This window comes from Furipterus horrens, unplaced genomic scaffold (genome assembly GCF_987537825.1).
Source record: "Furipterus horrens unplaced genomic scaffold, mFurHor1.1.pri manual_scaffold_7, whole genome shotgun sequence".
Taxonomy (NCBI): Eukaryota; Metazoa; Chordata; class Mammalia; order Chiroptera; family Furipteridae; genus Furipterus; species Furipterus horrens.
Genome location: NW_028327177.1, coordinates 134,643,889 through 134,667,019, shown reverse-complemented (window position 1 = coordinate 134,667,019; position 23,131 = coordinate 134,643,889).

Sequence of the window (23,131 nt, the reverse complement as noted above, 5' to 3'; positions counted from 1 at the left end):
GAACTTTAAGTAAAGCAGTTTACCCTCCATAATGGGATTGGGTCTCACCCAATCGGTTGAAGGCCTTAAGAGAACACTGTGGTCCCCAGAGGAAAAAGGAAATATATCTCTAGCCTGGCCTGCAGATTTCAGACTTGCCAGTCCCTGCAAGTGTATAAACCAACTCCTTAAAATAAATCTCTCTCTCTTTCTCATATATATGTATAAAACAAATATAAATATATATGTATATATGCACATGTATGCATATATTTTTATATTGTATAGTGTTGGCTTTATTGTGCATATACTTTTGAGAAAGCTGAGGACAGAGAGGTTAAAAAACTTGCCCAGGTCATAGGAAAAACAAACATTTGAAGACTGGTGGACCTGGATGGAGACCTCACACATTGAGTCAGAGGCTGAGACCAGACCAAGGTGCGTGTAGGAGAAATGGGCCTTTTTACTCTTACGAGATCCTTCCATCCTTTCATCCTCTGTCTTCTTGAGCCCTCTCCAAGTGAAACACTCAGGAGACCCGCAGAGAGCCAAGCAGAACTGGACAATGACAGAGTCCTAAGGAGGCAAAGTCCCTCTGGGGTGGTATGTGTGTGCAGCTTAGACAAAGGCATTGCAAGGCAAAGGTGGTTTGGAAAGTTCTAGTCTGAAAGAGAAGAGTTATCTCAGAGTGAGATTATGTCCCATGTCCTTTATTGCCCAATTCTTTGTGTTGCAAGGGATGAAAATTCAAATCAAACGGAAGTAAATAAAAAAAAGGAATTTACTGGCTCAAGTAATGAAAAGTCCAAAGGTTTGGGTGTGATGGGATCCAGGTTATTAAGTTATGTCATCAGAACTCAGTCTTTCATCATCTTTTGGTTCTGCTTTTCTTTGTGTTGGCCTCATTTTCTGCAGATTCTTCCCTCATGGTAACAAAACAGTGATGAGCACATCTAGATTTCCATCCCGCCAGCCGAGGTTCCAGGAGAGATAGAGAGAGAGAGAGACACCTTCCCAACAGTTCCCACAAATGTCCTGAAATTGACTCTCATTGAGCCATCTTGGAACAGGTGCTTACCCATGACCAATCTCTGTGGCCCGAGGGATGGAATATGATGGGTTCCCTGACTGGGGTCCATCAAAGCTCTGGAGTCTATCAAAATCCTTCTTGATTTTCTAACATAAAATAATTCACAAAGGAAGTAATTAGTAGATTTATCTGAATAAAAGTGACAAGTGTTACTTTTTAATTACAAAGTGGGGAGGGGGTGCCTTTACAATGGAAATATCTGGGAGATACCAAACTTAATTTCACCAATAATGGGACAAACTGACCTCCTCCTATGTGTCCTGGTGGGGTGCAAGGTAGAGTACACAGCTTCCTCTACCTTGCATTTTTGCCCAACCTTCTAACCTTATCTGATCATGAAGAAACAATGAGACAAAGCTAGTGTATGGGATATTCTTCCAGGCAGTTGACTGGGACTCATCAAAAATGTCAACGTCTTGAAAGACAAAAAAGGAAAAAAGAAAAAGAACTTGGGGAATGCCTTAGATCAAGGGCTGGCAAACTCTAGTTCACGGGTCAAATTTGGCCCTCCTCCTATATTCGTAAATGAAGTTTTATTGAGACATGTCCACACCCATTTGTTTAAATATTGTCTATGGTTGTTTTCATGCTACAGCAGTGGAGTTGAATAGTTGAAACAGAGACCTCTCTGGCCCTTTGCAGAAAAAGGTTGCCAACTCCTGCTATAGATTAAAGATCACTAAGGACATGACAATCATCTGTAAATACAATGCTGAACCTGGATGGGGTCCTGGATTTTTTTTTTTTTTTTTTAAGCTGTAAGGGAAAATTGGGGGACAACTGGAGAAAATTTGAATATGCATTGTACATTACATGAAATGATTGAATCTATTAAATTTCTGGTGTGAGTAATAATGATCTTGTGGTTAACCTCTTCGAAGATACATGGCTGATGTGATTGGGAGTTAATATCAAGATGTCTGTTAACTTATTCTCAAAAGGTTCAGTCAAAGAAAAACCAGTCTCTTTCTCTCTCTCAGTCTCTTCTCCCTGTCTCCACAAGGAGAGCTCAAACAAATGGGGTGGAATGTTAAAGCTGGTGAATCCAAATAAAGGTTCTGTGGTGTTTATTGCACTACTCGTTTAACTTCTTAACTTTAAAAAATTTTCAAAATAAACAGTTGGGGAAATAACTGAAAGGAACTTTCTTGATCTTAATTCTTAATCTAGTTCTAGGGGCCAGTGTTTAGGCTGCTTGAAACAGTTCATTCAATTTTTTTTCAAAATCTGGAGATGAAAAAATATTTGAAGTGAATTTCCCGAGTTCCTCTGACTTTCTCTTTGTATTCCTGTAGACAGAATGATAATTCTTGTCTGAGAAGAGAGAGCTGGGTGCTTTCAGTCTGCTGAGTCCTGGGCAACAGCAACCAGTGGCCGACGGGGAAGGCTACCATAACTTCAAAACATCCGGTCACACGCTAGTAACATGAGTCTCAGAGGTGGCCTTTCCTTTCAGTTCCTAATGCATACTTTTGAATTTTAAGAAATGGAAATTTACAAATTAAAAGCAGCTTCACGGAAAGAGTGTGATTGAATAGTACTGCACTCAAATCCCAGCCTGGCCACTTTCTGAAAATGACAGTCACCAGTTCTACAGCTCCTGTGCATGGGATGTTGGCTACGTGCCAAGCCCAGGTCTAAGAACTTCACAAAGAGTAATGCATTTAATTCTTACAGTGCTAGGAAGTGAGCTGTTATTGCCACTCTCGTTTTACAGAGGAAGAAACTGAGTCTCCAGAGTTAAGAGTTGGTTCAGGTCTCATAGCTGGTGGTGAAGGAGCCGGGATCTTTGGGAGAAGAATTATGGTAAAAGGCAACTTGGCAGGTGGTTTGGTCTTGAGGATGGGCCGGCCCATATGCAGGGTGACCTTTAACACCATCACGCAGAGCGCACTAGGTTAACCCCTAGTGGTCATCCTTATGATTGGATCATGGACAATGAGGCGTCTGCAAGGACAGCTTTTCAGAAAACCAACCCCAGTCCACAAAATGGGAGATCCTTTGTAAGGAATGAAATAAGAGTCTATCAAATTCAGTTCTGGGCGGCAGGCAGGCCAGCCAAAAAGTTCTAAAGAGCAAGCCTTTCCACTGGGGATCTGTGCCCGAACCTCCCCCTCCTCCTGAGAATCTGGGTGCTTTCTCAACTCTTTGCTACGCACCCCCATTGATAGTATGAAGAGAGCACCCACAGCGGATATCAAGTCTGCTCAGCTGGAGAGGCTCCCCGTCCAAGGGGCTGGGGCAGGAACCAGTCCCAATACCCTTGGGGAGTGAGAGCAGAGCTCAGGCAAAGACTGCACACTCGTCTTCCTCAACCTGAAGTTGTATCACAAAACCTGTTTTTCAGCCTCTTGCAGGTAACAGCCAGCACAGTGGTGTGACCCTGACGTGTAAGGACCGTGTGACTGGTTTCTCAGAGTTTGGTCACTGCCCAGGAGTTGGGTGTCAAGGGCTGGCAAACTCTAGTTCATGGGTCATATCTGGCCCTCCTCAGCCAGGGGCTGTGGAGGGCTGCCAACACCCTTTCCAGTGGTCCCTAGCTCAGCACCTGTGTGCAGCAGACACATGCACATGGTACAACAGCTCCTTTCTGTGTCATTCCCAGAATACTCGGCCTGGCCAGGTTCCTTGAATTTGAAACACAAGGATTGGAGTCAGCTTGTCTCTCAGAGTGCTTCATTGTGCGGAGCGGACTCTGCTGACATCACCTCTTTTAGTCCTCTCCTCTGAGGACCTTGGAAACTCATTTCAGGATAAGTTGTGGCTTTTATTTTTCCAATTTTATGAAGATGCTTTTTGAATTTTTGCACAGACGTGTGGCGGTAAAAACAGGATTTACAATGCTGGGGATTGAGGAAGAGTTTTGCAACTCACCCCAAAAGAGAAGTATTGACTTTGTCAGCTTCCCCCTGACTATGGGGATTGATGGCATTCCACCACCCTGGTGACCGCATGGGGACTGAAATAGATCATTGTGAGAGAGGAGGGTGGAGGTATCAAAGGCTCCCAGCTTCCCTCCCTTCTTGGCAGAAGGCCTGACAGGTGTAGGCAGCATGCTGATTGACAAAGCCTCCCTGTGGGAAATGAGCTAGTTGAGAGGCCCAAGTGCAAGTCCTGTATGCAGGGAGTGTGGCCACACTCCTGGACCACCTGCCACCTGCACTGAAGGGCCAGCGTGAGGAGCAGGCAGTGCGTGGGCAGTGGGTCAAAGCATCCCTATTCACATGAGGGCTGTGCAAGCCCCGTCTTATCCCCCCTGCATCCTTTCTGGCTGGGGGTGGTGGCTGGAGGGCAGACCTGGGAAGGGACTCTAAAGAGAAATGAAAAAGAAAGAGTGAAAAATATATATATAAATAGAGGGGGCCATCAAAAGAATCATGGGAGATGGGAAGAAGGAAGGTGGACCCAGGGGGCAGGACATTGGAGACAAGGTTTGTGGAGGCTCAAGCATTTCTTCCAGGATGAAACAAATCCTTAAGTTCTTCTGACAGCTGCGGTGGCATGAGAAGGTGCACTCGGACCGGGGGAGAAGTTGACCGCTGTGCTCCAACGTGGCTCCTCCTCCAGTGATGAGTGTGGCAGCCACATTGGGGCAGGTCTGTTTCCAAGCGTCGTGGGATTCCTCTGGCAGTGCCTTTGGCAGTGTGACACCAGTGGCCTTGTTAAAACTGTCCTTCCCTCTCTCCAGCACAGGCTCGCACCTGCTTGGTGGTCTGAAGGCTCTCCCGTTTTCCTCATGGGTGTTTATTCTAACACATCACTGGAGTGTCTAATTCCTTCCGGTCTTGGCACCTGCTTCTCAGGTGACCTGAAGTAGCAGAAACCCTGACACTAAGTATCAGTGTCATGTTTAGTTTACACCTGAGAAAGCCTAGGCACAGAGAGATACCATGAATTGCTTTAAGTTCTGTGTTCATTAAATGGTAGAGCTGAGACAGGAGCCTGCTGCTTAACCACCATGTTGCTCTTATTAACATGTCGCATATGGGGCAACTGAATCTGAGATAAGTTTCGAGATGAACCCGTTGTCACTTGGCTATTGTGGCCCAGGTGCCCCAGGGTACAGATGAGGCCCAGTAAACACCAACCCTCAGTTGCCTGGGGCCCTGGGTTCTTCTGGATGAGAATTACATCTCCCTAAGACTTTCTGGGATCACAGGGGCAACTCACAGGTGTCAGGAACAAGTCTATGCTCTCTGCTGGCATCCCCCCATATTCTGCAGACAGCAGCTGTCCCCTGTCTGGCATCCCTGTCTCCTGGGGACAGCTGTCTGTGGTACGGTCTAGCACCAAACAGCCATAGCCTTGCTGGATCTGGGGGCATGGACTTGCTCCTCACAGGGTCTGGCACGGTCTCAGGAAGCACAGGGCCCAGAGGCCTCCTGCCTCTCCTCCTCACACCGTTCCCATTTCCAGGCCCCGCTACCTCTGCACAGAAGCAGCAACCTTAGCCCATCACCCCAGGAAGACAACCTCCTGCTGACCAGGCAACAGCCCATGTCTGGCTGCTACGCAAAGAGCCAAAGGCTGAGAAAGTCCCCGCATATTGCTTGCCAACTCCAAAGAAATTACCCGGTGGACTGACTGGTTGTGAAAGACGTGGGTGCTGGGGACAGCTTGCTGGTGAAGTCCCTGCAACACAGGGTTACATAGAGTACAGAAAGCAAGCAGGGCGTGCCCGGGGAACATGCCCATGTACAAGATGTGTGACATCAGAGAGCCAGCTGTTTACAATCTGGGCTCACATCTGAGAAGAGTTTCTTTTTGGCCGTTCCTTGACCAAAAAGTTAGCCAGGCTCCCAAGGTCCGACAGGGTGGGAGTGGAGGTGGGGAGTGGGGGTTTGGAGCGTGAGAAGGGGCCCATCTTCTCACACACCGCACACTGGTCCAGGGGGCTGAGGAGGCACGTCCTGCCTCCATCAGGAAGGGCTGCCTCGGTGTACAAAGCCCTGCTGCTCCTGCTCTCAGAGGTGGATAGGACCTGGAAGACAGGGAAGTAACCAAAGCCAGGACACAAAATGATCAGTGGATCAAGGACAGCGATGCTCTGGGATGAGAGAGATAAAGAGGCAGGTTGGAGGTGCATCTCCCAAGAGGAAAGCACCCACCAGGAGTGAGTGGGTCCTCTGGGTGGCGGCGGCCAGGAAGGTGTCTGCTTGGCCTGTCTGGGCTGCTTGAGGAGGATCCACCTGAGAGCCGGTTCACACCTCTTTAGCTAAGACACCTGCGTGCCTTTAGGAAGGTGCCAAATCACATGGAACAACTGCTCCAAATCAGCTGCCTCGGATTTCTCTGCCTGCGGGTATGTGTCTGTGCTCTCTCTAACAGCAAAGTGTAATTTCTGCTGCCTTGGGTCAATTTACACTAACAACCTCGATAAATATGTTGTGACTAAGAGCCATTTTCTTGACGTTTAGGTTTGAATAGCATCTGGCTAGCAGATGTGGGGCAGCTGCTTTTGAGACTTCATTAAAATGCTAATAAATACATAGAAAATGCTCAACAGTGCCACAGATTAAGATGGAAAACAGCCTTCGCAGAGTGGGACAGGAATCTGCATTTATTACTAGGTGGGACCATGTTAAATGAAACCACTGTGAGTTTTGCCTTTTGAAACAGAAAAAAAGAAACTGACAGCAGGAAAAACAAATACGACAGATGAAAAGTTATTACACTTTCTCTATAATGAGCTCTTACAAATCAATTTTAAAGTGTTAAACATCCCAATAAACATGTGCAAAAGACGCCAAGAGAGGCAATTCACTCAACAAGATAAATTAATTCACTCAGGCAATGTTTGCTGAGTTCCTTCTATGTGTCAGGCACGGTATCAGGCACCGTGGGCCTGGTCTTACATGTCAATATGAAAGATAAATAAGAGACAGACAAATATATAATATAATGTCAGGGAGAAATAAAGGTAAGGAAGCAAAGCCAGGAATAGGGATAGGGAGAGAGGGTGTTGGTGAGGTCTATTATTTTATTTTATTTTTTAAATAATATATTTATTTGTTTATTTTATTTTTAGAGTGAGGGGAAAGGAGAAAGAGAGGGAGAGAAACATCACTGTGTGGTTGCCTCTCACTCACGCCCCCAACTGGGGACCTGAGGTGCAACCAAGTCATGTGCCCTGACTGGGAATCGAACCAGCGACCCTTGGCTCGCAGGCCGACGCACAATCCACTGAGCCACAGCAGCCAGGGCTGAGGTCTATTATTTTAAATGGAGTGATTTGTAAAGGCCTATCTGCACAGGTAAGGTTGAGGCAGAGCCTGAGTGAAGCTTCGGGGATGAGCCATGCACAGATCTGGTCAAAGAGGCTTCCAGGCAGAGGAAGGAACAAGTGCAAATGGCTTGTGGTAGGGGAGGGCTCAGACTGTTTTAGGCATAGGCAGGAGTCCTTTGTGGCTAAATGAAGGGTGGGAGCGAGGGCTCGGGATATGAGATTGAGAAAGGAGGCAAAGGCTGAATCACATAGGACCTTGTAGACTCCACGAGAAAATCTGGGTTCATTCTAAGGGAGGTGGGAGCCTCCAGGTGGCTTTGAGTGGAGAAGAGACATGATGTGACTGGAGTGAAAGCGGACCCCCTGGGGGAAGTGCAGTGAGTGGAGAGAGGCAGAAAGGAACCAGTGAAGGGGATTGCGAAGGAGCAGCCAGCAAGGTGGTTGCAGAACTGGGAGAGGGAGAGTGACCCCTCCAGCACCAAGTGGAAGAGGAAGCCATCAATTTTGTCACCTGCTGCTGATGGGTCAAGTAAGGCGGGCCTGATAATGGACCATAGGATTTAGCCACATAGAGAGCAACGGTGACTTAAGACAAGAGTGCATCTGAGGGAGTGGGGAGAAGAAAGTTCCAGAGACCATGGAGGCCAAGAACTCGTGACAACTCTTGAGCGTCTCTAAATGGAATAGAGACTTGGGACAAGAGCTTGAGGAGCTACAGAGTCAAGGGGAGGGTTCTATAAATGGGAAGCATTCTGGCCTGCTTGTGTGTTAACTGAGAATGATCCAGCCAAGGGGAATTTTGCAGAAGAGAGGGGGCAAATGCAGGAATGCAATGCTGGGAGGCAGGGAGGGCGGGCTCTAGGGCACAATGGGGGGCTGGCTTTAGACCAGAGCCGGGACCATGCTTTCACCAGAGCAGAAGTGTGTGGACACTCCTGCATGTAGGTGGGAAGATGTGGTGGTGGAAGCCTGTGGAAATTCTTCTTTGGTTCTTTCTGGTTCTCAGTGAAATAATGTGCTTTGAAATGGGCCCGTATCCATTCCGATGGAAGTGTAAATTAGCCTTTTGCTATGTGGCTTCCCAGCTTGGCAGCTGGCCACTTGCTTGCCCAAGACCAGGCTACCTGCATATGCCAAGGAAGTCCTTGGAGTTGGTGCTAATGGAGTTTCCTTGCTGATTGGACGATCAGCTCTCCTAGCAAAAGCCCAAGATGAAGGGTCACTGTGGTTTGAGTTTCTAATAAGTTCCCTTTCATATAAGGTAAAAATAATTTGTGAAATGCAACCCAGAGGGAATGGACTAGCAATTTTAATAAAGTTGCTTATGCTTGTTTTTTTTTTTCTTTTATTTTGCAGGTAATGAGCTTGGCTATATCCAAGTGGATCCAAACTGCTGCTGGATGATGCATTGAAAGCCCACTTTCCTGCAACCAATTGTGCTAAAACGAGAATAAATTCCCTCTTTGTTGCCTTTTGTACGTTGTTGATATTTCGTATAGAAGTAAAGTTTTTAACAACCAAATCGCAGGAGGATTCCGTGGGTGCTCTGTTCATCCTCACTCCTCCCCCCTCGGAGACTCCCCTCCCTCCCCAGAGCTGGTGTCCCCATCTCCTTCTCTTTCTAGTTTTTGTTGTCCCCCCCCCAATATCTTTATTGTGGTGACATACACACAACATAAAATGTACTTTCTTAACCATTTTTAAGTGTACAATTTGGTGGCAGGAAGCACATTCATATTATTGTACAACCATCACCACCACTCACCTCTAGAATACTTTTCGTCCTGCAACGCTGTCACTGTCCCCATTAGACAATAACCCCCTGACTCCCTCCCCCCAGGTTTGTAAGGCCCAGATGGCCTCTCCTGTGTCCCCTGAACACAGTCGCTGTTCCTTAAAATAACTTCTTTCCTTCTCTCTGCTAAAATGCAGTCTTAACCACCCCCCTCAAGAATGGAAGTCTTTTTCCCCCTTTTCCTGCCTCTTGAATTCAGTAACTGGTATTTCATAGGATAACAAAAGCCTACAATAGCCTGACCAAAAAGACTGAGAAGGTGGGAAGGGGAGGGGGTGCTAAGTCAGGGATTAGGGTTCTTGGAGCATAGTCTTTCTGGAAAGTAATTTTGCAGTAGCAAGCAAGAGACACACAGATGCTTAAATCCACCGTTATAGTAATTTCTCTTATACAAAGATACGCGCAAAGACTTATGTTCGGTGCGTAATAGTGAAAACCTGGGAGTCTATTCATAGGGCCTTGGCTAGACAAAGTCAACACGGACTTCCATGCAACCATTGAAAATTACGTTTGAGTTCAACCCATGGGAACATGTTTATACCATAATGTTAAGTGAACAAAACAAGATACAAAAAAAAAAAAAAAGCCTGTATGCATGTGATGATTGCAAATTTAAAACAATTAATCAGCAGAGAAAGACAAGGTAGAAAACCTCGATGTTAAACAACAGTTATCTCTGAGAGGTGGAAAATTGTGCAATTTAAAATTTTTATACATTTCTTTATTTTCTTGTATTTTCTATGACTGTGCATTTTTTTATAATCAGAAGCAAGATCTAAAGACTATAAAACAAACACCAAGAAAACTGAACACTCTTACCTACTATTCAAAGAAATGCCAAATAAAATCTATTTTTGTTTCTACCTCAATGAATGAGGAAAGAGAGTCATTTTCCTGCCCAGCCTAGCCTGCCTTGCGGTTTCTAGAGCTGCCTCTGGTGTATGTGAGGAGGAACTCTGGCTGTTGCCTAACAACATGGTATACAACAGAAATGGAAACATGGCTCTGGGTGTCTTCAAGAAAACAACTTGGCCTTCCTATGGACGGAGGATGTCTTGAAGAGAAACCGGATATTTCTAAATTTGCTAAGGCTTACTTCTCTCGCTTGCTCCTGGATACCACTGTTTGGGGGCAACCCAGAATGTGGTTGCTAGCTCAGGAAGTTAAGCCAACAGGATTACAGGTCATGTGGAAGCTGAAGTGGTCCCCGTGGGCCAGGACAGTGGGAGGCAGGTGGAGGAGAAACTTAGCTTGTGAGTTGGGACAGACTGCCCGAATTGGAGGGCACTTGTGGGACACCATATAGGGGCCAGGTGGTACCCAAGGTGGACTTCTCAGGGTCAGGTTTCCATGGTTGCAGGTGTAGTTGTCAGCCTACAGGGACAGAGGTGAATTTTCTCCCTGGGTGCTCAGGGACAGCATCTCGGAGAGATGATGGATAGCCCATCGGATCCTAGACACGCTCCAGATGCAGTGGCTTATCGGGGGTGATGGGCCCTTCTCAGTAACCCAAAGCACGTATTCTCCATCTTGGTGATAAGGTCCCTGGGAAGCTGGCTTCTCCCTTAAATGGTCATTTAATGAGCACGGAATAAGCCTAAACTGAGTAGGATGATCTGGGCGAGACTTGGCATTTCCCCCAAGTGCTGGGGCAGTCCCAGGGTGTAACCATCCCCCCCCCCCCCACACACACACAGCAACCCCTGTGGTCTGAGGCTCTGTTCACTCACCCAGATACTGCTGCAGGCCACTGAGACCTCTTGCCTCTGGGACTCCTGGTATCTTCTGCTGCTGAGTCTGTTGACCGACTTTCACTAGAGACACTACCCATGTCCCAGAACAGCTATCGCCACAGCCTGCACCACCCAGACTGCGCCTGTCACTGTGAGTAGATCGATTCTGGCAAACTCTGAATACTAGAGGGCAGGCCTCCCCTTCCTGCAAAGTCATCTGCCTGCAGACTTTCTTTCTGGGGCATTTCCATTGCCTACCTATGGTCTCTGTCCCCTTTTCCCAGAGATATAATTGACATAGGACAAAGTATAAGTTTAAGGTGTGCAACATAGTCATTTTGTACCTGCATATATCGCAAAATGAGCAACACAATAAGGTTAGCTAACACACCCATCACGCCACAGTTACATTTTGTGTGCGTGTGTGTGTGTGGTAAGAGCTTTTAGAATCTATTCTCTTAGCAACGTTCAAATACACACTACAGTATTGTTAACCATAGTCACCACAGGATGGGTCTGTATTTTCACCAAAGCAAGGAAGGAGAGTCACTAGACTGATAGTCAAGGGATCTACTCTTTTCATTAATTCGCTGTGTGACTACGGGCCAGCCTCTGGCCCTCTCTGAGGCTCCTTATCCTTACCTGCAAAATGTGGGTTCGGAACCAATTATCTCTGACCACCCACAATTTTATGATTCTGGGACTAAGAAAAACAAGAAGACAAAGATAAACTAGTATGAGTTTCCTCACTGGGAAAGTTTCAACTTAATAATAATGATAATGATAAGAAGAAGAAGAAGAAGAAAAGAAGAATCAAAGTAGTTGCCACCATGTACTTGAGCTGGCTTTGCCAGGCCAGCGCTGTGAGCAATGTGGAGGTAAATTCTTACTAAATGCTCATCATAATCCTAGCAGGTGGCCATACATTTATTCTTATCTCCAGATGACAAAACTGAGTCTCAGTACTGTTAAGTAACTTGTGAAAGACACTGAGTTCATACGTTGGGACTCCGTTTCAGATTTCTGTCTCTGGGGCCCACGTTTCCCTCTGCTTTCGGGAAGCCCGGAGCTCAGGAGCAGTAGTGGATCTGATCTGGTTGTGTACCAGGGCCAACTGCTCTGTTCAAATGCACCCTCCTTTGCTTAGACCCTGATATCATTGCTATATAGGATTTCAATTTTAAACAAACTTCCTTGCTTTCTCCCTCTTCTGCCTTACGCAGCAAAATGAATAAATGAATGTTCCTTCTCATACACACTTAATTTTCTTCTAGAAATAAAAGTGTTTGTCCCTTCTATTTCTGTTGTTCAAGCCAAAAGAATCTTTCCTCTCTTCCTGGGAGTCCAGAAATGAGTTAAAATTTAATTACAAGTTTCATGGTTCGACAGCTGAAATAAGGATCAAGTAATAATGGAGCAACCTTGGGAACGCCTGAGTCCCCTCCGCTGGTTCCTGTCACCCACTCTGCTCCCAATGCCTTTCGATATTTACACACTTTTCTCTTAAGAGCCCCATGCGCTCACACATCTCTTTTACATATACCGTTCCCTGCCCTAGAATGCCATCCCCTCCTTCCCACCTGGTGTAAGAGCCCCTCACCCTTACACATCCAGGTCAGATGTCACTGCCCTGTGTCACCAGCAACCCAAATTATATCCACTTGTTCGCTTCTCTGCTCTGTACTTACATGTTAAGCACCGCTTGAGGATGGCAGGCAGAGGCCCGGTCTCGCTCATCTCCGGACCAACCCTGGGTCTGAGCTCACGAGTTGTAGAGAATATACGCTTAATAAAGGTTTGGTGATATGCTACTTTCATATGCCTGTGTCAGCAGCTAAAGGGTTCCCGTGTCCTTTGACCCCGTTATTCCCATGGTGTGGAATTCATCCAAAGGAAATAATCAAAGACGAGAAAGAAAGTCACACGTGTATGTATTCGGTAAATACTGGAAATAAGCGAAGTATGTACCAACAGAGTAATGGTGAGTAAATTACAGTATGTGATCTTGATGGGACACGATTTGTTCTCTCATTGATTAAACAAACATACTGACTACTAAGGAGGTATCAGAAATCTAACAATGAGTCAGATGCCTTTAATGAGCACACAACTTGGCAGAGTTTTCTACAGCAATCACCACAAAACGACAGAGAAACAGAGAGCTCTGTGTGGCCTCATGTTTAGAGAAAAAAAGCAGATCACAACCCTGTCTGTACATTATGATTGCAATTCTAAACACGTGAGGGTATGAACAAGACCCGGATGGGCAAATGACAATAGTGCATCGCTGGATTATAAGTGACATTTTCTTTTTAGACCATTCCAAATGTTCACTGAAAAAAGAAAGCTGCTCCTGTGACCCTGGCTCTCTAGCCTGGTGGTGGCATGAATGATGGGTTATCTCTAGAAGGGCAGGGGTTTGCCACAGATGTTTGGGAGGGAATGTTCTAGGCAGTGTAGCGGGCTGGGCCAGGGAAGGAACTGCCGTGTGCACCCAGGCCTGTCCACTGAGTGCCACTCGAGGAACGAGCCTTCTTTCTCTGTGTCTGGGCTACACCACGCGGCTGACCTGCAGGTTCCTCCAGGCTCTGTCAACGTCACTGCTTAAGCCTGGTGCCAGGTGGGGAGGGCAAGCTGATGTCTGGGAACCAGACTTCAATGACACTCAATTTTTGGAACCCTTTCCAGGTGAAATGCCAAAAATCACAAAATAATCCATTATCGTCATCGTCAAAGTATATTCTAAAGACCTATCAGCTGCCAAGTCCATTAGCTCCTTCCTCATTGTTGCTGAAAGCACAGAAGACCCCTCTTAACTGGTTCCCCTCTGAAAACAGGAAACAATTATGCAAGACCTCATACCCTTCCTGAACCGCTGAAGATGGTCATCATTTCCATAAGGCCCCTCTCTTCCACTTTCTCTCCAGGATCTGCAAGCCTTTCAGCTACTTCCGCACCCTTCCCAAGGCCTGAGCCCGCTTCTCCCTCTGATTGCCACATTACTCATTGCAGGTCATTAATTCTGTCCCCATGGGGTGTCCACTATGACCCCAACTCTGACCTCTTACCAGCTCATTTCCTCTCTGGGATGAGCGCTGTTTTTAATGCCCTGAGTCTACTCCCCTGCTGTTGTCTATCTGGAACATCCTTAAATGCCCAGTTTCTCTAGTTTATCACTATTGATGCCTTTTCTTCTAGATTGTGGAACTTCACTGTCATGAGCGCAGATTCATGATCTAGTCTTTCCTACAAGTCAGCCGGGTAACTGCTTGGCTAGCTGCCTGCTGAGCAACTGGCACCAAGGAGTAGACCAGAGTCACACACACACACTATGCTGTTCACTCAGCTTTTAGTGAATGCAGGTTCACTCAAAGTAGACCATCAACGTGCATTAACATCCTACACACACTCTAACGGTCTAAGAGAATTATAACACACACACACACACAGCAATCAATGGGGTATAATGAACCCAAGTGCCAAAGTCTCAGTCTGCAGATCCAGCAGAGAGCATGGTGGGCAAGGGAGTTGTCAGCATCTTGCAAGGAAGGATCTCTGGAGCCAGGTGGGCAGCAGGGAAGGTGAGGTCCTTGGTCCAGCAGGGCGGAGCCTCAGGCGGCCAATGCCAAGGGAGATCAGCGTGGCATGGAGTAGCACTCTGGTGTGTGGAGCTCAGCTGTCTCAGCAGAGGTCTGGAGCCTGCCTCAGTTATACCTTGAAAGTGATGTGCTCCACCCTTCTGGGTTTTTTTGATAAATATCTTGGTACCCCTGATGCCAAATGGGAATTTTCCCAGGAGCCTATGGGTGGTACATGGCGGTTCTGCTTGACACTCCTGATGGCAAGTGTGGAATTTCCCCAAGAGCCTATCTGTCAGTGGTCCTGCTCTGCAGACATGGCTGTTCTGATCACATGTGCAGATATTTCAGGTGCATCTCCTCACCCCAGGTGTCTGCTCTGCCTTAGTTTCCCTCTTGAATCAAAGCATCATGGCTGACTGATGGCCATTTTGGTTGACATGAGTGACTCTACTTTGTTTTACCTACTTTATGCTGTCTTGATCAGACCAATGCCATTTGATTGGTCCTTCCCTCCACACTCACCCGGGAAGGTACACCTGTAATCAGTCATCACTTGAGCAGCCCTTCCAACCAAGAGTCTTTGCATCCGGGAGCAAGGAAACCTGACCCAACCAGCGACATAACCCAGACGGGGATGAGAAAGCAGCGGCCCTGGAGTGCTCCCCACCCTGGGGTGTGTTCCTCTCACTTCTCAACTGAAGGTGACACCCACTGCTGCTGGGGTCTCAGTAGATGAACAGCCCTTAGCAGGAAATAGAACTACTCCCTCCCTCAGCCCCTTTTCAAAGAAATGTAAACCCAGACTCTTCAAGACGGAAGGCATAGCCCTGTAGGGTTTTTTTTTTTTTCTTTGTTTGTTGCTCATTTTTCTCCAGCACAACTTTTTCTGTGTTCCTCACACGCCCATCACTTGCCTGCCAGAGTTAGATTTCCTACCTAAAGAGAGAGAAGAAGTCTGAGAACACAGATGTCCCCTCCATCCCTCTTAGGGTCCCCCCTCCTTGCCCCTTCTCCAAATCCTAGACCAGAGTTCCCCCCTATCAACCTGAGGTCCCCCCTGGATAGGCATGTATTTAATATTTTATACAATTATTTGCACGGTTCCCACCAAGTTTGGCAGAAGCCTGGAGACAGAGCTTTGGGGAGTTCACTGTCTACCGGGGGAAGCCAACATGAAAAATGACCTGTGTGTAGTGTGTACTGAGTGCAACACAGTCAGCACAGCACAGGGGACAGGCCTCTAGCCTTGCTGGGAACAAGGCCAGAGAGCAGGAGGGCAAAATGGGCTGGCCTTTTAGGAGCTAACCCCAAAGCTAAATGAAAGCCTCAGTGGACACCTGGAAGGAAAACTGAAGGGGGCGTCACAGTTTGAAAGAACAGCCTGTGCAAGGGGGACAGCCTTGTTGGTGGGGTTGGAGGGCATCTGGATTTGGGAAGGGGTCCTGACAGATGGCAACGCCAAAGAGAATTAAGAGGGAATTTGTAAGGTAAACCAAGGTGGACACAGGAGACAGAAACCCTTTTAGCTTAAGGTCTAAAAATTGCACTAGCCAGAGGGATTATCAAGCACGTATGAATCTTTTTGAGGAGTAGTGGCAGAAGGTCAGTCCAAGCAGTGAGAGATGTCCAAATTTTAAAGATAAGAGGGTAGAATGCAGAAAAGGAAAGCCTTCTTCCCCACCGAGCGGCCTCTCCCCGGGCCCCTCCCCACCTCCCAGTGGCCAGGGACAGGGCGGGCAGAAAGAAGTTGTGATGGGACTAGCTAATTTCCAAAGATGGAAAAGGAGTCTGAAGGCTTACAATTTCCAGGAAGAGACTCATGACCCAAGGAAACAGGGAACGTGGGTACTTTGGGGACCTGAAACTTTGATCTTTCTAAGGTTGAAACAAGCCCTACCCTCCAACACCTACACCCTGCGGTGTTAGCAGAGGCTACACGGGAGCCTGGACTCCCGCTCCCGCTCGGAAGTACAGGCATCGCTCCCCATCTGCACCGGGGTGTTGGTGGAGGCTTACTGGTGTCAGGACTTTTACCACTGCCTGGTGATAAGGAAGCCCCCCGCCCCGTTGTGTCAGTGAAGGTCACATGGGAGCTGCAACAAGGCACTCTGACCTCTTCTGCTCCTTCTGGACAAAGAGGTATCAGTGGAGGGTAGGAGAAAGCCAGAACCCTGCACACACACACACATACACACACACACACCCCAGGAACAAGGATCTTCCCTCCTCAGGTGCCAATAAAAGACCAGCTAAGGAACCTGGACTTCTATCTTTCACAGCAGTAGTGAGGTGACATCATCTCTTCTACCTGAGCTCTGGCAAAGGAATCCAGCTAAACAGAAGTTATAAGTTAGATCCAGAGTCTTGTAACATAGTACGCAAAATGTCCAGGTTTCAATTTTTAAAGAATCAGTCATTATACCAAGAACCAGGAAAATCTCAAACTGAATAAAAAGACTATCAATAGATGCCAACACCACAATGTCAAAGATGTTAGAATTACATAATGAAGGTTTTAAGGCAGTCATCATAAAAATGTTTCAACAAGCAATTACAAACACACTTGAAATAAATGAAAAAACTGAAGTTCTCAGCAAAGAAATATAAAGTCTCTGCAAATAAATAGAAGATATAAAGAAGAGTCAAATGGAAAATTTAGAACTAAAAAAGCACCATCGAATTTTTTAAAAAATGTAATGATGAGTTAAACAGAAGGATGGAATGGGAACAAAGTATATCAGTGAGCTTGAAGACAGAGCCACAGAGAGAAACAAAGTGAAAAAGCAGAATCTCGGGGACATGCAAGACTATGAGCTCTAACACTCATATCATCAAAGCTATGGAAGCAAGAAGGCAAATAGAAAAAATACTTGAAGAAATAATGGCTGAAGATGGCCCAAAACCCCAAAGAGGAAACCCCAGAGAAATTCACACCAAGGTACATAATCATCCAACTTCTGAAAACTCAAGACAAAGAAATAATTTTGAAAGCAGCAGAATAGTAATGACAACTTATAAATGAGGGAAAAACAATTCAAATGACAGCAGATCTCTCCTCAGAAACCAAATGCCAGAAGGAAAGAGCTAAATGAAAAGAATTTTGGATTCGGAATTCTAGACCCACTGAAAATATCCTAGAAAAATGAGGAGAAATGAAGTTAACCTAAGAAAATATTTCCTGCAGACATTCCCTAAAAAAATGACTAAAGAAGTTCTCTAAACAGAAAAGAAATGATGAAAGAAGGAACTTTGGAACGTCAAGATGGAAGAAAGAAATGGTAAGCAAAAATATGGCAAAGACATTTTCCTTATCCTCGTGAGTTTTTAAAATTATGTTTGAAAATTGAAACAAAAATTCTAACACTGTTTCATGTGATTCTAAATGAATGTAGAAGAAATATTTAAGGCAATTACATGATAAATGAGGGAGGATAAAGGGAAGTAAAGCGAGGCAAAGTTTCTACACTTCACTCAAACTGATAAAAGGCCAACATCAGCAGACTGTGGTAAGTTAGGTAACTATAAGGTAATACCTAAAGCAATCACTGAAAAAGCTATACCAAAAGATAAACCCCAAAACATCGATCAATCAAAATTGATTTCCAACAAGTATTTATATAACCCACAGAAAGACAGTAAAAGGAAAACAGAAACAAAAAGAGGGGAAAAAAATAAAGCAGGACATAAAATAGTAGACCTAAGCCCTGATATGTCAGTAATTACATTAAATGAAAATGCTCTAAATGCATGAATTAAAAGATTGAAAGAGGGGATTTTCAAACACAACTAAACTATATGCTGCCTACAAAAAATTCACTTCAAGTCTAACCTACATCTCACACCTTATACAAAAATTAACTCAAAATAGATCACAGACTAAATGTAAAAGAGGTATAAAACTTTTAGAGAAAGAAGGCCTAGGATAATATCTTCAGGATTGGGGGCTAGGCAAAGAGTTCTCAGACTCAACACCAGAAGTACAATCCATAAAATGAACAACCAATGCATTGAACATCATCAAAACTTAAATTTTTTGTTCTGCAAAAGGGTTAGGAAGACAAGCTACAGCAGGGGGGAAAATATCTGCAACGAACATGTCTAACAAATGACTAATATCAAGAATGTGCTTTTTTAACTCTCAAAACTTAACAGCAAAAAAGCAACAATCCAATTTGAAAATAGACAAAATATATAAAGAGATAGTTCACCGAAGAAGATATACAGAAGGTAAATAAACACACGAAAAGATGTTCTGCATTGTTAGCCATCAGGAAACTACTGGACAACTACCAGAATGGCCAAAATAAAAAGGTGACACCACCAAAAGCTGGTGAGGACCGGAGGAACTGGATCACCCACGCATTGCTCATGGTACAGACACTCTGGAAAACAGTTTGCAATTTCTTTAAAAACTAAATCTGTAACTGCCATACGGCCCCTATGCAACTACCGTAGGGCCCGATAGTTGTACCACTGGGACTTTAGCCCGGAGACATGGAAACTTACATTCACACAAAATACTTGTGTACAAATGTTTACAGCAGCTGTATCTGTGATGGCCCCGAACTGGAAACAACCCAGACATCTCAACAAATGAATTACCCAAACTGTGGTACATCAATACCATGGAATACTACTCAACAATAAAAAGAAATGAGCCTGGCTGCTGTGGCTCAGTGGATTGAGCGTCAGCCTATGAACCAAGTGTCGCTGGTTCGATTTCCAGTCAGGGCACATGACTAGGTTGCACGTCAGGTCTCCAGTTGGGGGTGCGTGAGAGGCAACCACACAGTGATGGTTCTCTCCCTCTCTTTCTCCTTTCCCCACTCTCTATAAATAAATAAATAAACAAACAAATAAATAAATAAATAAATTAGAAAAAAAAAAGAAATGAGCTATTGATACATAGTTCAGTCCAACCTGGATGAAGCTCCAGAGAATTAAGCTGCGTGTGGGGTGCGGGGAGAGCCAATACCAAAAGGCCACATACTCTTGATTCCGTTATATAATCACATGTTAGCAATGACAAAATAACAGAGATGGTTAGCACGTTAGTGGCTGCTGAGGTTGGCGCAGGGGTGTGGCTCTTAAAGGGCAACATCAGGGATCCTTGTGGCGATGAGACTATTTTGTGTCTGGACTCTGTCAATGTCAGTCTCCTGGTTTTGATGTTGTACCGTAGTGTGTGGACGTTGCCTTCTGCGGAAACTGGGTTTAGGGTACACGGTATCTCTCTGTATTCTTTTTAACAACTGCATGTGAATCTCCGGTATCTCTCTGTATTCTTTTTTACAACTGCATGTGAATCTCCTATTACCTCCAAATAAAGACTTTAACTAAAAATAATTTAAAAGAAAACTGAAAAAAAATTATAAAGCATTAAATTTTTAAAACGCCTCTTGACCCCATTTCCCCTTCTGTACCACAGCTCAATTTCTCTGTTCTCCTTCACAGAAAATATCTTCTTTATTTAAAAAAAAAAAGAAATTTCTTCTTTGCCTACTGACTCCGGTTTCTTTCTCCCTGTTCTCTCCTAAATGCACTCCAATCAAACCCTTGCCCACGTGGTTTCACCAAAATAGCTCTGGCCAAGGTCATTTACAACATTGCTAACCTCTCTGGTTAATCCTCAGTTCTCATCTTAACCTATAAACAGCATTTGATGCAACTGATCAACTTCCTTCTCCTGGACACACTCAAAGCCTGCTCCTTCACAGTACTCCCTACCTGCCTCCTGCTCCTAGATCCTTGGTGGCATTGGTCAGCCTGCACTAGGGTCTGCCTACCTGGCTGTCTACCACTCCTGTCCTTCCATTTCTGTTCTTCTAGCTTCAGAGGTGGCTCAGGGCTTGCATGGGATCCAACCTGGGCCAACTACTCAGAAAAGGGTCCTGTCTTCCCACAGGAGTTTGCTCGGCTGACAGAACTAAATCTAGAGATGGCCGTGGTCATATTTGCCACAACTTGGGAAGAGCTGGCCTGGGAATGACGATGAGTTAGAAGAAGGGCCAAGGAATGGAGAGACACATTCCTGATGCCAGTGTTGGAATTCCTGGATCCAGCTGAGTCTGAAGTCAGACTAAACCCTGGACTTCTCAGCTATGTGAGCAATTAATTCTTTCCCATTCCTATAGCTTGAACTTAATTTATATTCTTTGAAACTAATCAATGCCCTCCCTACATCTGGCTCCAGAAATCTGTCTAGGTATTTTCCATGACTGATAGAGTCAAGTTGCTTGTCCTGGGCCATCAGCACACAGACGTTTTCAACACAAATTGCAGGTGGAAAACTCTTCATAGCAGAGGCCCAAGTTACGTAGATTCCGCACCTCTTTGCATGCTGGTATTTCTAAATAGATTATTCATTTGTTCAACAAATTATGTTAAAGCCTACCATGTACCACGTACATCCCCAGGTGTTAAGACTACATCAGTGAACAAAACAGCCACAACTTGCATTCATATAGCTTACATTCTAATGGAAGATATTGATAATGTAATAAGAAATTAATATAATGTGATACAAGCAGAGCTGATATGCATCAGATATGCACCAGTAATACCAGTAATCCAGAGCAGCTGAAATGTTCCTGTACCTCTGCCCTAAGGCCCAAGTGTCCCTTAGCTCCCCTGGCCCTTCCCAAGAACACCTCCCCCTCCCCAGACCTCCCTATGATCCAGTCACTAAAAGGTCAATGCTCAACCCAGAAGCAGTCTCTATAAAATCAATATCTTATTCCATACACTTTAGTTGTAACGCTGTAGTTTAGGTTGTTACATTTTTTGAGTGCCTGCTAAGAAAATGGTCAGTGCTATGGAAAAAGAAAATAGGGCAAGGCCATGGGGCAAGAACTGCAATTTTTAATTGAATGGTCAGAGTAAGTCTCATCAAGAAGGTGGCATTTGAGTGAGACCTGAAGGAAGGGAGGGAACAAGCCTTGCAGTTATCTGGGAGAAAAGCCACCCAGTTAGAGGAAAAGCAAAGAGGGGCAGAGGAGCAGGAGATGAGCTCAGAGAGGTAATGAGGATCCAGATCCTGCTGGGCCTTGTAGGTCGTTGTAATGACACTGAAGTGGACTCTTCTGAGTGAAATATGAGTCATTGGAGAGTGCTTGGCAAAGGTGGGCCATGATCTCAGATATAGATCTAGATATAGATAACTTCAATGAGATATAAGTCATATAACATACAAGTCACTGATTTAAAGTGTACAATTCATTACTTATAGTATATTCACGGAATTGTGTAATCATCACACAGTCAATTTTAGAACATTTTCATTGTCACCTCAAAAAGAAACCTTTACCCCAATCTTTTCATAACCTTGTACCCTAGGCTTCCATATCCATTAATCCACTTTCTGTCTGTCTGTGTGTATGTGTGTGTATATATGTATGTATATAGGGGTATATATATATATACCTACTCTGCACATTTCATATAAATGAGATGATACAGTATGTGGTCTTTGTGACTGGCTTCTTTCACTTAGCATAATGTGTTCAGGGCTCATCCATGTTGTAGCAGGTATCAATACTTCATTCCTTTTCACGGCCAAATAACATTCTGTTGTATGAATACACTACATTTCCTCTAACCACAAATCAGTAAGTGGAGTTTGGGACTGTTTTCTCTTTTGGGCTGTTATGAATAATATTGCTCTAAACATTTGTATACCAATTTTTATTTGGACATGTGTTTTCATTTTTCCCAGGTATATACCTAGAAGTGGAATTGCTGGGTCAAATGGTAACTAAATGTTTAACTTTTTAATTTAATTTTATTTATTTATTTTTAGAGAGAGAGGAAGGGAGGGAGAAAGAGAGGGAGAGAACCATCCATGTGTTGTTGCCTCTCCCATGCCCCTAACTGGGGACCTGGCCTGCAACCCAGGCATGTGCCCTGACTGGGAATCGAACCAGCGACCCTTTGGTTCACAGGCCAGTGCTCAATCCACTGAGCCACAGCAGCTGAGGCATGTTTAACTTTTTATGGAACCTCCGGACCATTTTCCAAAGTGGTTACACCACCTTACACACCCACCAGCCACACAGGAGAGTTCTTCCCTCACATTCTTGTTAACACTTATTTTATATTCTATTCATCGTAGCCAGTGTGAAGTGTTCTCAGTGTGGTTTTGATTGGCATTTCCCTGATGAGTAATGAAGCTGAGCATCTTTCGTGTGCTTAGTAGCCAACTGTGTCTCTCCTTGGGAGAAATACCTATTTAAGTCCTTCACTTATTTTTTAATTAGGTCATTTTTATTACTGAGTTATAGACATTCTTTGTATACCCTAGATTTGCAAATATTTTCTTCCATTCTGTGGATTGTCTTTTCACTCTCTTGATAACATCCTTTGAAGTACAGAAGTTTTTAACTTTGACGAAGTCCAGTTTATCTTTTGTTGCTTATGCTTTTGGTGTCAGACCTAAGAATCCATTGTCAAATCCAGGGTCAGATTTATACCTGTGTTTTATTTTAAGAGTTTATAATTTTGGCTTTCACATTTAGGTCTTTGATCCATTTTGATTTAATTTTTGTACATGGTGCAAGGTAGGGGCTCCAGCTTCATTCTTTGACATGTGACTATCCGGTTGTCTCAACATCATTTGTTGAAAAGATTATGTTTTCCCTGTTGAATGGCCTTGGCATCCTTGTGAAAAGTCGATTAACCATAGACATATGGATTTATTTCTGAATTCTCGATTCTATTCCATTGATCTCC